Source organism: Myotis myotis, unplaced genomic scaffold (assembly GCF_014108235.1).
Source record: "Myotis myotis isolate mMyoMyo1 unplaced genomic scaffold, mMyoMyo1.p scaffold_m19_p_7, whole genome shotgun sequence".
Taxonomy (NCBI): domain Eukaryota; kingdom Metazoa; phylum Chordata; class Mammalia; order Chiroptera; family Vespertilionidae; genus Myotis; species Myotis myotis.
This window is the reverse complement of record NW_023416379.1, coordinates 33,561,024-33,575,508: the sequence shown is the minus strand read 5'-3', so window position 1 is coordinate 33,575,508 and position 14,485 is coordinate 33,561,024.

Here is a 14,485-nt window from a genome sequence, read left to right as displayed (position 1 = left end):
GTCTTTCTCTCACATTGACATTTCGCTCTGTCCACTCTCTTTAAAAATCAATGGAAAAATATCCTTGGGTGAGGTTTTTTTTGTTTGTTTGTTTTTTTAAGAATAGTGCTGCTCAAATTATCTGTAGATAAGGACCCTCTTTTTAAAGTCTTGATCAATGACAGCCTGATATCTTTGTAAGAGTAAATATTAGTGACTAAAAAATGGATTAAAAAAACAGAAGCCAGTCACAAAATACCGCATATTGTATTATTCCATTCATATGAAATGTCCCAAACTAATGCATAGTGACAGACAGTGTGTTAGTGGTTTGCCTATGATGGAGGGGGCACATGCAGAGGCTGCCAATGAGTACTGGGTTTTCTTTCCGAGTGATGAAAATGTTCTAAAATAACATCCTATATAATAAAAGCCCAGCAACTGAACTGCGGAACCACCAAAACGACCAGTTGGCCAGTCGCTATGATGCGCACTGACCACCAGGGGGCAGATGTTCAACACAGGAGCTGTCCGCTGGTGGTCAGCAGGAGCATTGCTCAGCTGACTGGGATGAGCAGCTGCTCACACTGTAAACCCTGGGCCGACGGGCAGGAACCTAGGCTGTGAATGCTACCTCCTTGCCCCAGTCTCCTCCTCCTTACTTCCTGCCACCTCCTCCAGACACTCGAAGGCTGCACAGTGCAGAGCTGCAGAGCTGACCCCAAAGGCTGGAAGGCGGGTTCACGGCCACGGTGGGACTAAGGCCTACTCCACGGCCTTCCAGTGCTATTGTCCCTGGGCCCGGCCCTGACCAGGTCCCCTGGAGAGGCGAGTGCTCCAGCTCAACAGAAGATTCTGTACCAGGGAGCAGCCACTCAGAGGGCAGTCCATAGCCTCTTGGCAGACAGGAATGAGTGGCACTCCCACAGTGGGCTGAACCCTGCAGGTCATGCCCCCTACCAGTGTACGAATTCCATGCACCGGGCCTCTTGTTATGAGGATAACTGTAGAACTCTGTAACTACACTAAAAACCAAGAATTATATACTTCAAATGATTAAATTTTGTGATATGATAATTATATCTACATAAAGCCATTTTTTGGAAAAATGCAGACATAATACTCTCCAGGTCTTATGCTAAGTGAGATAAGCCAGACAGAGAAAGAAAAATACCATATGATTTCACTTATATGTTGGATCCAATGAACAAAATAAACGAATAAAGTGGAGACATATACATGGATGCAAAGAACAGACAACTGTCAGAGGGGATGTGTAGGGGACTGGGTGAGAGGGTGGAGGGATTAAGAGAAGTAAAAAAAGGAAGACTCATGGACATAGACAATGGTATGGTGATTGCCAGAGGGAAGGGAAGATCTGGGAGGTAGAAGAAAGGAAAGGGGAGAGAAATGCTGATGGAAGAAGACTTGACATGGGGTGGAAAACACACAGTACAATATACAGATCACATGGAATTGTGTATCTGAAATCTATATAATTTCATGAACCAATGTTACCCCAATAAATTAAAAAATAAATAAATTTGAAAAAACAAGCAGACATGCAAAATACAAGGTAATATTTTTATTAATAACTCAAACACAGATCACATTTTAATAAATAAAATGTGAACAAACATGACATGTGGAAAAAGAAAGAATAATGGTAACGGTGCATGGCATGGAGCTGGGCATTTTTCAGGTTTCTGAGCAAGAAACTGAGCATAGATAGTAAGACTGACTTTTTAAAAAATTAATTTACAAATATTGAGAGTTATCTATGTGAAAGATTTTATATACTGAGAACACAACAGTGAATACAATTTAAACATTCTCCAAAGTGGAGAAAGATATTATGAAACCACACTTTCATATGAGAATACTGCACCTACTTACAAAGTATGATTTTTACTATGCAAGAAAATCACAGGTAATTAAGAAAGTATAAGGTAAAAGAAAATAATTAAGGTTGGAGGGGTTGCATTGGGGTGGGGGAGGGGAAAAGGGCAATTGGAAACATTTATCGATCAGGGAAAACCAGATGAGGGTAGAGGCTGGTGGTTTTTAAAAACAGATATTTTGTAATTGATTTCAGAGAGAAAGGGGGAGGAAGAGAGAGATAGAAACATCAATGATGAGAGAGAATCACTGATTGGCTACTTCCTGTACGTCCTACATTGGGATTGAGCCCGCAACCCGGGCATGTGACTTGACTGGGAATTGAACCATGACCACCTGGTTCATAGGTCAATACTCAACTACTGAGCTATACCAGCTGGGCAAGGGTAGAGGTTTCGACAGAATCATTGGGCTTGAGTAAAAATGCTTTGAGGCAGGAAGCATGGCCTATGCAAAGAACTGATGAAGTCTCACCATAATGGTTTGTAGTAAATGAGGGGAAAGTGATTCTGAGTGAGGTCAGAGTGGAGGGGAAGAAACAATAAAGATTTTGAATTTTATTCTGAGTGCAATTTCAGTATTTGAAAAGTTCTTTTTGATTTACTATGCAGTTTAAAAGATCACTAGGTGATATCTTGAGAACTGTCTGAGGAAGAAGGTAAGATATGCTTAAAATGCTCTCATAAACTTTATGCCCCCTAAAAATAATTTCTAGAATATTCTTCTTTTTAAAATGAATCTATAATCAAACTGTATCCTTACAATGTCTATGGATTCCCCTGGTTGAATATCAATCCATCTTATCATGTCATCCATTAAATACAATATTATATTATTAATATATTAAAGTTATGTATGTTGTAAGTATCACAGAATTCTAAACACATTATTTCTTCTTTTGTCACATTTGCGCTAAGCTTAAATCTACTGAGTGCTTTATTGAGGCTATTCATTGATTTTGACATTAAGCAATGATTTGTACATTTGCCTCAATTGTATTTCTATGAATAAAAACAGTTTTTTTTAAATAAAATAAACCAAAATGTACTATAACTGAAATATTACAAAATCTAAACTGCATTATGGAGATGACAACCTGTTAAAGGTGTCAAGGACATCATAAAACTCTTGAAGTATTTGTTCAGGGGCGAAAAAATACTACTATAGAAAAATATATGTAAATATAGAGAATATACACACATGTTTACATGTAGTTTAGGGTTGACTTTGTTTACAATATACATTGTATAACAGTGCAGCTAGGGAAGATAAAGAATATCTTATCTCTGTACATATTATTTATTTACCTGTTACCCCCATCTTCACCCCACTCAAGGTTATCTATATCTTATATTGAGCTCTTAATACATGTTTTACACTATTTATCTGTATATAGTTTTAAATTTTGTCACATTAGTTAATTTAAAAGATTTAATTGATTATTTAATGCCAAAATATTGGTCATGAATAAATATAATTACTGCAAATTGTGCTAATTCATCGTTCTTTTTTTTTTTTGGTTTACGTACTGGGGATTAAAGTTTTAAAGCATGATTTGCAAATATATACAAACATGCAAATTAGCTATTTCATTTTCAACTAACACTCCAGAAAAAAATAACAACAAAGCTTAGACATGTAACACTGTAAATAACACCACTAAAGGGTGTTAAATCATTCAGGATGTATGAAGAGGTAGCTGCTTTTAATTAACTTGGTTTAATTTGGAGCTCTTTGTCTATTTAACTTTTCAAAGAAATTAGAAAAACAGTTGCCCCTTGAACAACATGGGTTTGTGTGGGTTCACTAATGTGTGGATTTTTTTCCATAAATGCTATAAATGTATTTTCTTTTTCTTGTGATTTTCTTAATAACATTTTCTAGTTTACTTTATTATAAAAATATGGTATATAGGTATATATATTACATCTACACTAATAAAAGACAAACATGCAAATTGACCATGCTTTCGCTATGCCTTAAGCCACGCCCACCAGCCAATCAGAGCGAATATATGCAAATTAACACAACCAAGATGGCAGCCAGCAGCCACGGAGCTGGAGCAAGCAGGAGGCTTGGTTGCCCCAATGATGGAGGAAGCCAAGCTTCCCAGCTCTGACCTCCACTCAAAGCAACAAAGTTTCAATTATAGAAGATAAATAAATCCTAGAAGAAAAAAGAAGAAAAAAAAAGGAGAGGCTGGGAGCTTCTGTTGCCGGGGTGTTTGGCCAGTCTGAAAATGGCCCTCAGCCCCTCACCCAGGCTGGCCAGGCACCCCAGCGTGACCCCCACCCTGATCCAGGACACCCTTCAGAGCAAACCAGCCAGCCTCCACCCATGTACCAGGCCTCTATCCTATATAATAAAAAGGTAATATGCAAACTGACCCTAACAGCAGAATTCCTGGAAATGACTGGTCACTGTGACACACACTGACCACCAGGGGGCAGACGCTCAATGCAGGAGCTGTCCCCTGGTGGTCAGTGCGCCCCCACAGGGGGAGCTCTGCTCAGCCACAAGCCAGGCTGATGGCTGCCAGTACAGCGGTGGAGGTGGGTGGGGCTCCCACCACTAAGGATGTCCGACTACAGCTTAGGCCTGGTCCCCGCTGGCAAGTGGATAGCCCCCGAGGGCTCCCAAGCTGCCAGAGGGATATCTGATTGTCAGCTTAGGCCCAATCCCCCGGGGAGCAGGCCTAAGCTAGCAGGTGGTCATCCTCTGAGGGGTCCCAGACTGCGAGAGGGCACAGGCCGGGCTGAGGGACCCCCACCCCGAGTGCACAGATTTTTATGCACCAGGCCTCTAGTCCTATCTAATAATAGACAAACATGGTAATTGACCATACCTTCGCTATACCTCCCATTGGCTAATCAGCGTGATATTCAAATTAACCGCCAACAAAGATGGTGGCTAATTTGCTTATACCCACTGGGAGCGAAGACTGAAGATACCGTAGAAGGAAGCCAAGCAACGGAGCCTAGGCAGTGGAGATGGGCAGGGTAGGAGCCGGGGAGACGGGCGGTAGGATCTGCAGAGACGGGCGGGGTAGGATCCGCAGAGACAGGTGGGGTAGGAGCTGCAGAGACGGGCGGGGTAGGAGCCACAGAGATGGGTGAGGTAGGAGCCGCTGAGAAGGGTAGGGTAGGAGTAACAGAGATGGTAGGGAAGCCCTATTCTTGCAGGGATCCTACTGCAACGGGCCACTAGTTTAATATAAAAATACGTTAATTTACAGTTAACATCACCAGTAAGGCTTCTGATTAACAGTAGGCTATTAGTAGTTAAGTTTGGGGAGAGTCAAAAGATACACATGGATTTTTGACTGTGTGGAGGGGTCACCATCCCTAACCCCCATGTTGTTCAAGATTCAACTGTCTGTTATTCCATTAATTTAAGCAAACTGATCTTTAAAGATGATTTGTACATTATCAGTCAATTTTCAGTGACTGAGTTATTATTAGCATAATCTCAATTTGATAGATATTTGCAAATAAATAGGGTGATTAATCTTGTTTCTATATCTAGTTGAATTTTTTGTTGAATAGTGTTTCTCAAATTTTTTGTTTGAAGGACCTCTTAAGATGCTTAAAACGTATTGAGGACTCAAAAAAGTTTTGTTTATATAAGTTATACATATATATATATATAGAGAGAGAGAGAGAGAGAGATAGATATTTGGCACATTAGAGATTAAAACTAATTATATTTATTATCTCATTAATTTATTTGGTATTTTAAAATGATAAGACTATTACATGTAAACATAAATATATTATTTTATAAAAATAACATTTTCAAAAATAGTGAGAAGAGAGACATTATTTACATTTTTTCAAATACTCTTTAATGTCTGAATTAATACAAGAGAAGCTGAGTCTCCATTGATCTATATGTCTGTTCTTATAGAGAACCCAGAAATTGACCCAAACCACTATGCTTAATTAATATTTGACAAAGGAGGCAAGAACATTCAATGGAGTCAAGACAGTCTCTTCAATAAATGGTGTTGGGAAAATTGGTCAGATACATGCAAAAAATGAAACTAGACTACCAACTTACACCATACACAAAAATAAACTCAAAATGGATAAAGGACTTAAACATAAGATGGGAAACCATAAAAATATTAGAGGAATCCACAGGCAGCACAATCTCAGACATATGCCTAAGCAATTTCTTCACTGATACAGCTTCTAGGGCAATGGAAACTAAAGAAAAAATAAACAAATGGGACTACATCAAAATAAAAAGCTTCTGCACAGCAAAAGAAACCATCAACAAAACAACAAGAAAGCCCACTGCATGGGAGAACATATTTGCCAATGTTATCACCGATAAGGGTTTAATCTCCAACATTTACAAGGAACTCACACAATTTAACAAAAGGAAGATAAACAACCCAATCAAAAAATGGACAACGGATCTAGATACTTTTTGAAAGAGGACATAAGGAAGGCCAAGGAACATAAGAAAACATGCTCAAAGTCACTAATCTTCTGAGAGATGCAAATCAAAACGACAATGAGGTACCATCTCACACCTGTCAGAATGGCTATCATCAACAAATCAACAAACGACAAGTGCTGGAGAGGATGTGGAGAAAAAGGAACCCTCGTGCACTGCTGGTGCAAATGCAGACTGGTGCAGCCACTATGGAAGAGAGTATGGAGTTTCCTCAAAAAAACTAAAATGGAACTCCCATTTGACCCAGTAATCCCACTTCCAGGAATATATCCCAAGAAACTAGAAACACCAATCAGAAAGGATATATGCATCTTTATGTTCATAGCAGCACAATTTACCATAGCTAAGATTTGGAAACAGCCTAAGTGCCCATCAGCAGATGAGTGGATTAAAAAGCTGTGGTATATCTACACAATGCAATACTACACTGCGGTAAAAAAGAAGGAATTCTTACCATGGATGGAACTGGAAAGCATTATGCTAAGTAAAATAAGCCAGTCAGAGAAAGGTAAATATCACATGATCTCTCTGACTTGTGGAATATAATGAACAACATAAACTGATGAATAAAAACAGAGAAAGAGAAGCATTGATCAGACCATCAAACCTCAGAGGGAAGGCAGAGGAGGTTGGGGTTAAGGGAAAGAGATCAACCAAAGGACTTGTATGCTTGCATATAAGCCTAACCAATGGGCACAGACAACGGGGGTGGGGGGGTGAGGGCATGAGTGGGGGGCGGGCAATGAGGAGATAAGGACACATATGTAATGCCTTAATCAATAAAGGGGGGAAAAAGAATATTTTTGTAACACAGACAATAGTGTGGTGAAGGCCTGGGGTAAAAGGTGGGGGCAGGCTAGAAAGGGTCAATGGGGAAAAAAAAGGGGGCATATGTAATACTTTCAACAATAAAGATTTTTCTTAAAAAAGAAAAAAAAGAAGCTGAGTCTCATATTGATTTTTGCAATCACGCATGCCGTTGTGAGATATTGTGTAACTTGTGTGTAGAGGCAATTTAGCCTCACACACGTATGCAGTTAGAGAAAAAGGAGTATGCTAATAGGGTTTTTAGATAATTGTGGATATTGTTCTTTGTTACTACACCAAAACTTAAGTTATGTAGAAACTGAAACCACGCAAAAAGATTTTTCCGCTCTTCACACTAAAATCCACTACTCTATCATGCCCTCTGATAGGACCATTTATTCATTCATGATTGCATAACATCATCCAGTGATCATTTGGAAAATAGTGGTTCACTTATTTATGCAAATCTTTTAAGTTTTGACACCTTTTGTTATTCAATATCAATATCAACTTCAATCAATTTTGAGAAAATATCTGCTGAATGCTTTAATTGAATAACCATTTTTTGTCAGTTGTTCTTTCAAGTAAAAATAGTGGTTTGAGAGAAAGGCAAACAGTTCAAAACTGCAATAATTGTACAAATGCTTTTCTAGAGATAAAACCTTGGTCTTTGTCATGCAGTAGAAGTACTATTTGTGTATGATTTGTTTTCCCAAACAGACCCTAGTCTGTGAGACTTAGTATATTTAAAGGTAGACATTTAATAAAAATGAATACTTAAAGAAAAAAGACTGAAAAAACCCACAAAAATAATGAATACTTTTTACTACTTCACTAAGGACTTTCTTAAGTGTGACTAGCTTTTGTTTTTCTTGTGAGTGTGCAGCAAGGAAGAATACGATGGTTACCTGTGTAATGGGTACCAATGTTCCGGTGTCAGTATTTTACTCACCATTGTTTTTGTACCATCAGCCAACACAGTGACAAAGGATTAGTGATATTTTAGTATTCTTATTAAACTAGTCCTTAGCTCTTAGATTTCTTGAAAGGATCTCAATGACCCTCAGGTCCTTGCAGACTACACTTAAATCATAGCAGATACGGAGGAAAAAGTAATGTCAGTATTTTTGAAGAAAAAGGAAACCCCCAAAAGCATGTTGGCTACTGAGAACTAAGATAAGGAATGTAGCCCAAAGAGGAAAACACATTGTTTAAGTGTAGAAAAATGAGATGCACTGCCCTGTCAGTACAGGGAGAGCTCCATAGTCAATTCTCCCAATAAACCCTATGCCATGCCTATAGCGCTGTGCTAGTTCTAATTCCTAGGGAAGGTTGCATCACCAATACAACCATCCAGAGGCAGAGCAAAACATGTGCTTTCTCTGGTAAATCCCTCCTATATTTAACTTTTTGTTTTTCTTTTCCATAAATAAGAGATTCTCTTAGCTGTCACACAGACATGTTGTTGCAAAGACTAAATGATAAAATATGTGTTCTCTAATGCTTACTGTGTTCCTGTCAGAAAGCGTTATTGTAGTGCCTATCATCCTATGACTGACTTATGAAAACAAATCAGACAACTTACAAATGCTTGTTAATTCAACCTTCACCTGGCGTCACCTGGCATCACCTTGCTCTAAAGCAGTGGTTCTCAACCTGTGGGTCGCGAACAATGAAAATGCATCCTGCCTGTCAGATATTTACATTAAGATTCATAACAGTAGCAAAATTACAGTTATGAAGTAGCAATGAAAATAATTTTATGGTTGGGGGTCACCACAACATGAGGAACTGTATGAAAGGGTCGCAGCATTAGGAAGGTTGAGAACCACTGCTCCAAGGGAAGGGTCTTCTAACATGCAAATGAGGCTGAGCTCAAATAGTAATGAACCCAAAACATACAAGCAGGAGGGTAGTTAATGAGCTTGATTAAGGTATGAAATAAATCTAGGTTGAGCTTAATAAAGGGACTCAGACTTTACTATCATTTGAACTCACATAAGGATGGTTTATTTCCTTCCAAAAGGATGATTAGGTCTAAGCATTTGTAATTTGTGTTAGCATTTGTCCTCCTTGGGAGAAGGAAAAACAGTCACCTATTATCCAACTTATGTGCACTAAGTGTTATTTAGTTCTCTAAGCCCACATACAAACAGAAATGTGCCTTAACTGTTACAGTTAACATTCATTTACCTCCTTGTTTATTAATTTGAAGTTGGTAGTATAGAAAATGAAGGAATGAATATGAGAATAAATAACATATAAAATAGAGACAATGCTTTCATTTCCTTTTGAATTTTAATTTGACTTTTTGAATAAATAATATATTCACACAATTTAAAATTCAAAAGATATGTAAGCATATTCAGACAAAATTTCCCATCCAATCCTGTCCTAAGCCATGTACTTCAACCAAGAAGCAGTGGATTAGAGAAATGCATTTTTGACATTTCCCTGTTGGCTTTTTTAAAATGCCACATGTATGAGAAGAGAGATTTTGCTAATCTTCAAAAATGAGGTACCATATATTTTCCAAACTGAATGAAATATTATACTCCAACAGAGTGGGTGTTTAAAAATAGTGCTTTTTTTATATTTGTTTGTAAAATAAAAGTTTAATTAAGAAGTTTTTTTAAGAACATATTTAGTAATTACAAGTTCAAATTAAAAAAGAAATTGAAACGTCAATTTGTGTGAATAAGACTAAAAATATCTTGCTGTGACTTATGGTTTATTAAATATTTTTTATAAAATGTTTAGATTTCATTTTAGAAAATGGTAAAAGCAGCCAAATAACATGTAGCTTTGTCACATAATTCTTTATGATTACATTTTCCTGTTTCACTGTCAACTGCTATTTGCAAATTTTACAATAAAAAGTCTTTCAAACTTTGTAGAAAGTAAAAATCTAATGCTACTGTGAAGAAATAAATGACTACTAGTGAACAAATACTTAATACTGTTTAACCTACTGACTAGGAAATTAAATACATTGAAAATCATTTAAAGCAATTTTTAAATTTCATGCAAAAATTACTTTATACCAACCACAAAGCAAGAGAAATTAGAGTGCTCAGTCTCCCTAACTCTGATCTTCCTATATGTGAGAGAAAATGCACACATATGTAGATTTTGAATTTTTTTTCCAAGTTGAATAAGCATTTAACAACCAATAAATTTACTGCTTTATTTATAAATTTATGTATGTATGTATGTATTGACTTAGGGAAACAGAACATTTCTATTGTTCTTTTATAGATGCAGCAAGGAAATTGAGAGTGAAATCAGGAGAAACATCTTAAGCTGCAATGTTCACCCAACAAGACTGCTAGTTCTGATGGCAGTGAATATAATTACAACTGTTTTAAAAGGATTTGGAATGAGATTTATTTAAGGACTTTTCCTTCAGCACAAATTTATTTTAGAATATCAAAGCAAAAAATAAAAATAATGCTATATATTAGGCACCTGGCATGATATTATCTTTTTCTGCATAATTGGGTCTTAGATTTATTTTTTTTAAAGTGGGGACTATTTAAAAAAATTCTGATGAAACAGAAGAAAACAGTAGATTGTTCACAGAAAACATTTAACTGTAGTTTTACTGGCATTAGCATTTTAAAACCTCACTTTAAGATATTTCCACAAAATTATGTAAATTTTATTCTAAACTTTCTTGCTTCTGGCCTTTATGAAAAAGAAGTTTATGTCATTTTCCTAGTTATGGATGCCTATATACATGGTATTAAGATCCTCCCATCTTGTCATCATCTACCACACATGCCTTAGGAGAAGAAGCAGAAGAAAGAAGTGGGAAGGAGAGGGGGAAGAGAGAAGGGGCAGGGCAAAGGGAGAAGGGGAAGGGGGAAGGAGGAGGGGAAGAGAAAGGTTGAGAGGGTTAGGAAGGGGAGGAGAAGGAAGAGGAAAAGAAGGAGAAAAAGGCAATCTATGATCTGTACATATTTACTTGGGAAAAAACAAAAACAACCTAAATAAAAATAGCCATATAATGAGAAAATACAGTTACTCAATGAATATTGCTTCTGAAGTTATGTGACTTTTACATTGAGCTATTATGTCAGTGTTTTTTTTTTCCTCTTTTCGTGGCAAAAGCTTTGAAATAATTATAACAAAATTTTTGTCTCCTGTAACCATAAATAATCATTACGTAGAAAAGAAAATATTCTGAAACTATACCCTGACTTTCCTACAACAGTAGGGTGAAGAGTTTCAAAACTAATTTTATAAACAATTTTTTTTCAAAGTAGCTTTTTTCTGTTAAATGAAACGACCATCTTTGTACATTAAGACATTTTTTTTAAAAAGAAATGATAACCAATTCTATTTCTATATGCCAATGTACTTATGTAAATATCTTGTTTCACATTTTTTCTTGTTAGCCTATTTACCTATCGGAGTAATGTTGTATCTGTAATTGTGTCCTTTTTAATACATCAATTTTTCTGAATACTCCATTCCCATTTAAGTCATTCTAATTCAAGCTCATGATGAACATGATATTAAAAGATTATTTTATATTTATAAAAAATATTTTCAAATTTTAGGATTTTTTGGTTTGGTAAAATATACCAATTTTGAAAATAAAACTAATTTAATAATTATTGACCTCAACAATTTCTTTCACTACTTGAATCCACAGACCCAGGGAGTTTCTAACTGCTCTAAATAATAAGGCATCATTTTAAGAATGATTCAAAGTTTTAGTGCAAATGATAAAAATTGAAGTGTTTAGACAGCAAAGAAGAAAATATCACTGTGATTACAGCTGCTTGTTGTGCCGGCTGCTCCAGCCACAGGGTAGGAATCTTCCATTAAAGAGTAGTCGTCTCTTCGTCCCCTAAATTGAGAGCAGACAATGGCCAGACTATATGCAAAGGCCTGGCATCCTTGTGAATTTTGGGAAACACCTTAGTGACCCACCCGATACTTCAGTTTTAACATAAAAGATATCTGTGTATAACGTTTCACATGAAAAGATCTGGGGAAGAGGCTAGCCACACAAACCTTGACACAATCACTGAAATCATAAATGTACCTTTGTCGCATTGTGTATTACCCTCCTTAGGAGTAAAGTTGTGTTTGTTGTTCTGCAACAGAAACTGTTATTTTAAGAGCAGTTATAACAGGCTGATTTTTGTTTTCATTTGAAATCGTATTCTCCTCTGTGCACTTGAGAAATGCATGCAATAACAACACACTGGAGAAGATCTTTGCTATTTGGCTGGATAACAACATCACTATTACTAGCCCTGCATCACAGTAGGCACCAAGGTCGTCTAATATATGCCAAGAATTGGGCTAGATAATGTAGCTACTAGTATGAAATATAATTTTATCAACACAAGAAATTAAAAGGTAACATTGCCCCCAGTTTACATATAGAGTAATTGATCTTCCAGCTGATGTATCTGTCAGTCCCTACATAAGGATTATTAACAGAGTAGTTGGAAGGGTTAGAGCAGTGGTTCTCAACCTTGGCTGCACATTAGAATCACCTGGGAATCTTTTTAAACTCCTGATTTCTGGGCCTCATCCTCCGGAAATTCTGTTTCTTCGTTACTAATGTTGTGGCCTCACCCCATAACAAAGAAATAGAATTTCCGGAGGATGAGGCCCAGAAATCAGGAGTTTAAAAAGATTCCCAGGTGATTCTAATGTGCAGCCAAGGTTGAGAACCACTGGGCTAGACTAGAGGAGCTAATAAGGGATGAGGAAAGGCCATATCCCATGTCTAAAGGGAAAGGGGAGGGAAGCGTGTTTTCTGATCCCTGTGAGCACTGGAGCCTGTGAAGCAGGAGCACCCACACCAATAGGAGTTGTGACTGATAGGAAGAAAGCCCCTGCCGTGAGAGTAGGCAGGAGCAGAGGAAACAAATACGAATATTTTCCTTCGTTCATTCTCCAGGCTCCATCTTGCTCCTCCCATTGGCCAACCCCCACTGGCATCCAGAGAGCAGGCCTGGTGCTGCAGCCGGTGGAGCTTGGACTCCAGGAGCACAGAGAAGAGTGGGGAGGAGGCAAACAGAATTAGCGCCAGAGCTGTTTCCATTCCCTGGAAGGAAGTGGCAGAGCTGGTATTTAGGCAAAATTTTCTTCTTCCTCCCAAAGCAACACTCTTAACCGCCATAGACTACATGTAAGGGCCCATTGGGTTAGAGATTGAGATAAGATGATCGAACAAGAAATCAAAGGTAACAAGAGAAAACCAGAGTGAAAAGTGCCGTTCTGCTTTCTCCTTCTACGAAGTGGGGGCATTTACTACATTTAAAACTCCTTTTATCGGCAAAAGCCACAATGCCCCCAGCAATGACGGTGAGTAGATTGATAGATGTCTCCTATCCTGTCCACTGTATGTGTCCTCATGCAGATTAACTTCAGATTTCTTAAATGAAGAAATCTTCTCAGCTGCATAGGCCTTACGAGAAAGACCTGTTAATTCACACTTGCTGAGTAGAACAGCTGATACCATATGGCCCCTGGAGGGAAGTGTGTGATTCACGGGAAATCTGTGTGAACTGCCCACAAGTGCTTGACAGCTTAAACGCTTAGGATATATATATATATATATATATATATATATATATATATATATATATATATATATATATATATATATCTCAAAGTGCTTTTATATCACTGAAGTTTTTTCTTTTTTTATAAATCTCTATATACTTGTCCTATATTTTACTAAATCTGAAACACAAACAATATCCCTTTATTCAAAATTCTTCACATACATATTAAATACAAATTTCCAATTTTATTATTCTTGACAAAATATGTTCTTTATAAATTGAACAAAATTTATTCATTCAGTTAGTATTTATTGACCAACTACTATGGTCCCGGTGGTGTTCTAAGCACACTAGCAATCTAGTAGTTAATAAATCAATCATAAATTGTCCCCATTCTAAGGGGAAACAGACAATAATAAGATGCATAAATAAAATATATAGTACATTACATTGTGATAAATGCTAAGAGACAAGACCAAACGGGACCAAAAGAGAGAAGAGGGATTAACAGTGTCAGAGGTAAGGTATTTTCATTACTCCTTAGTATTAGAAAAAAAATAAACAGTATTTATGTACTAACTGTGAACAAAATACTACACCATTTTTTTCAAGCATTATCTAATGAATGATCACCTTTCCTAACCTGTCCTTTTTTAATTTAAATTTTATTTTTGAATTGCAGTTTACATTCAATGTTATTTTGTATTAGTTTCAAGTGTACAGAATGGTGGTTAGACAATCATATGCTTTACAAAGTGTTCCCCCTGATATTTCCAGTACCCACCTGGCACCATACAGGT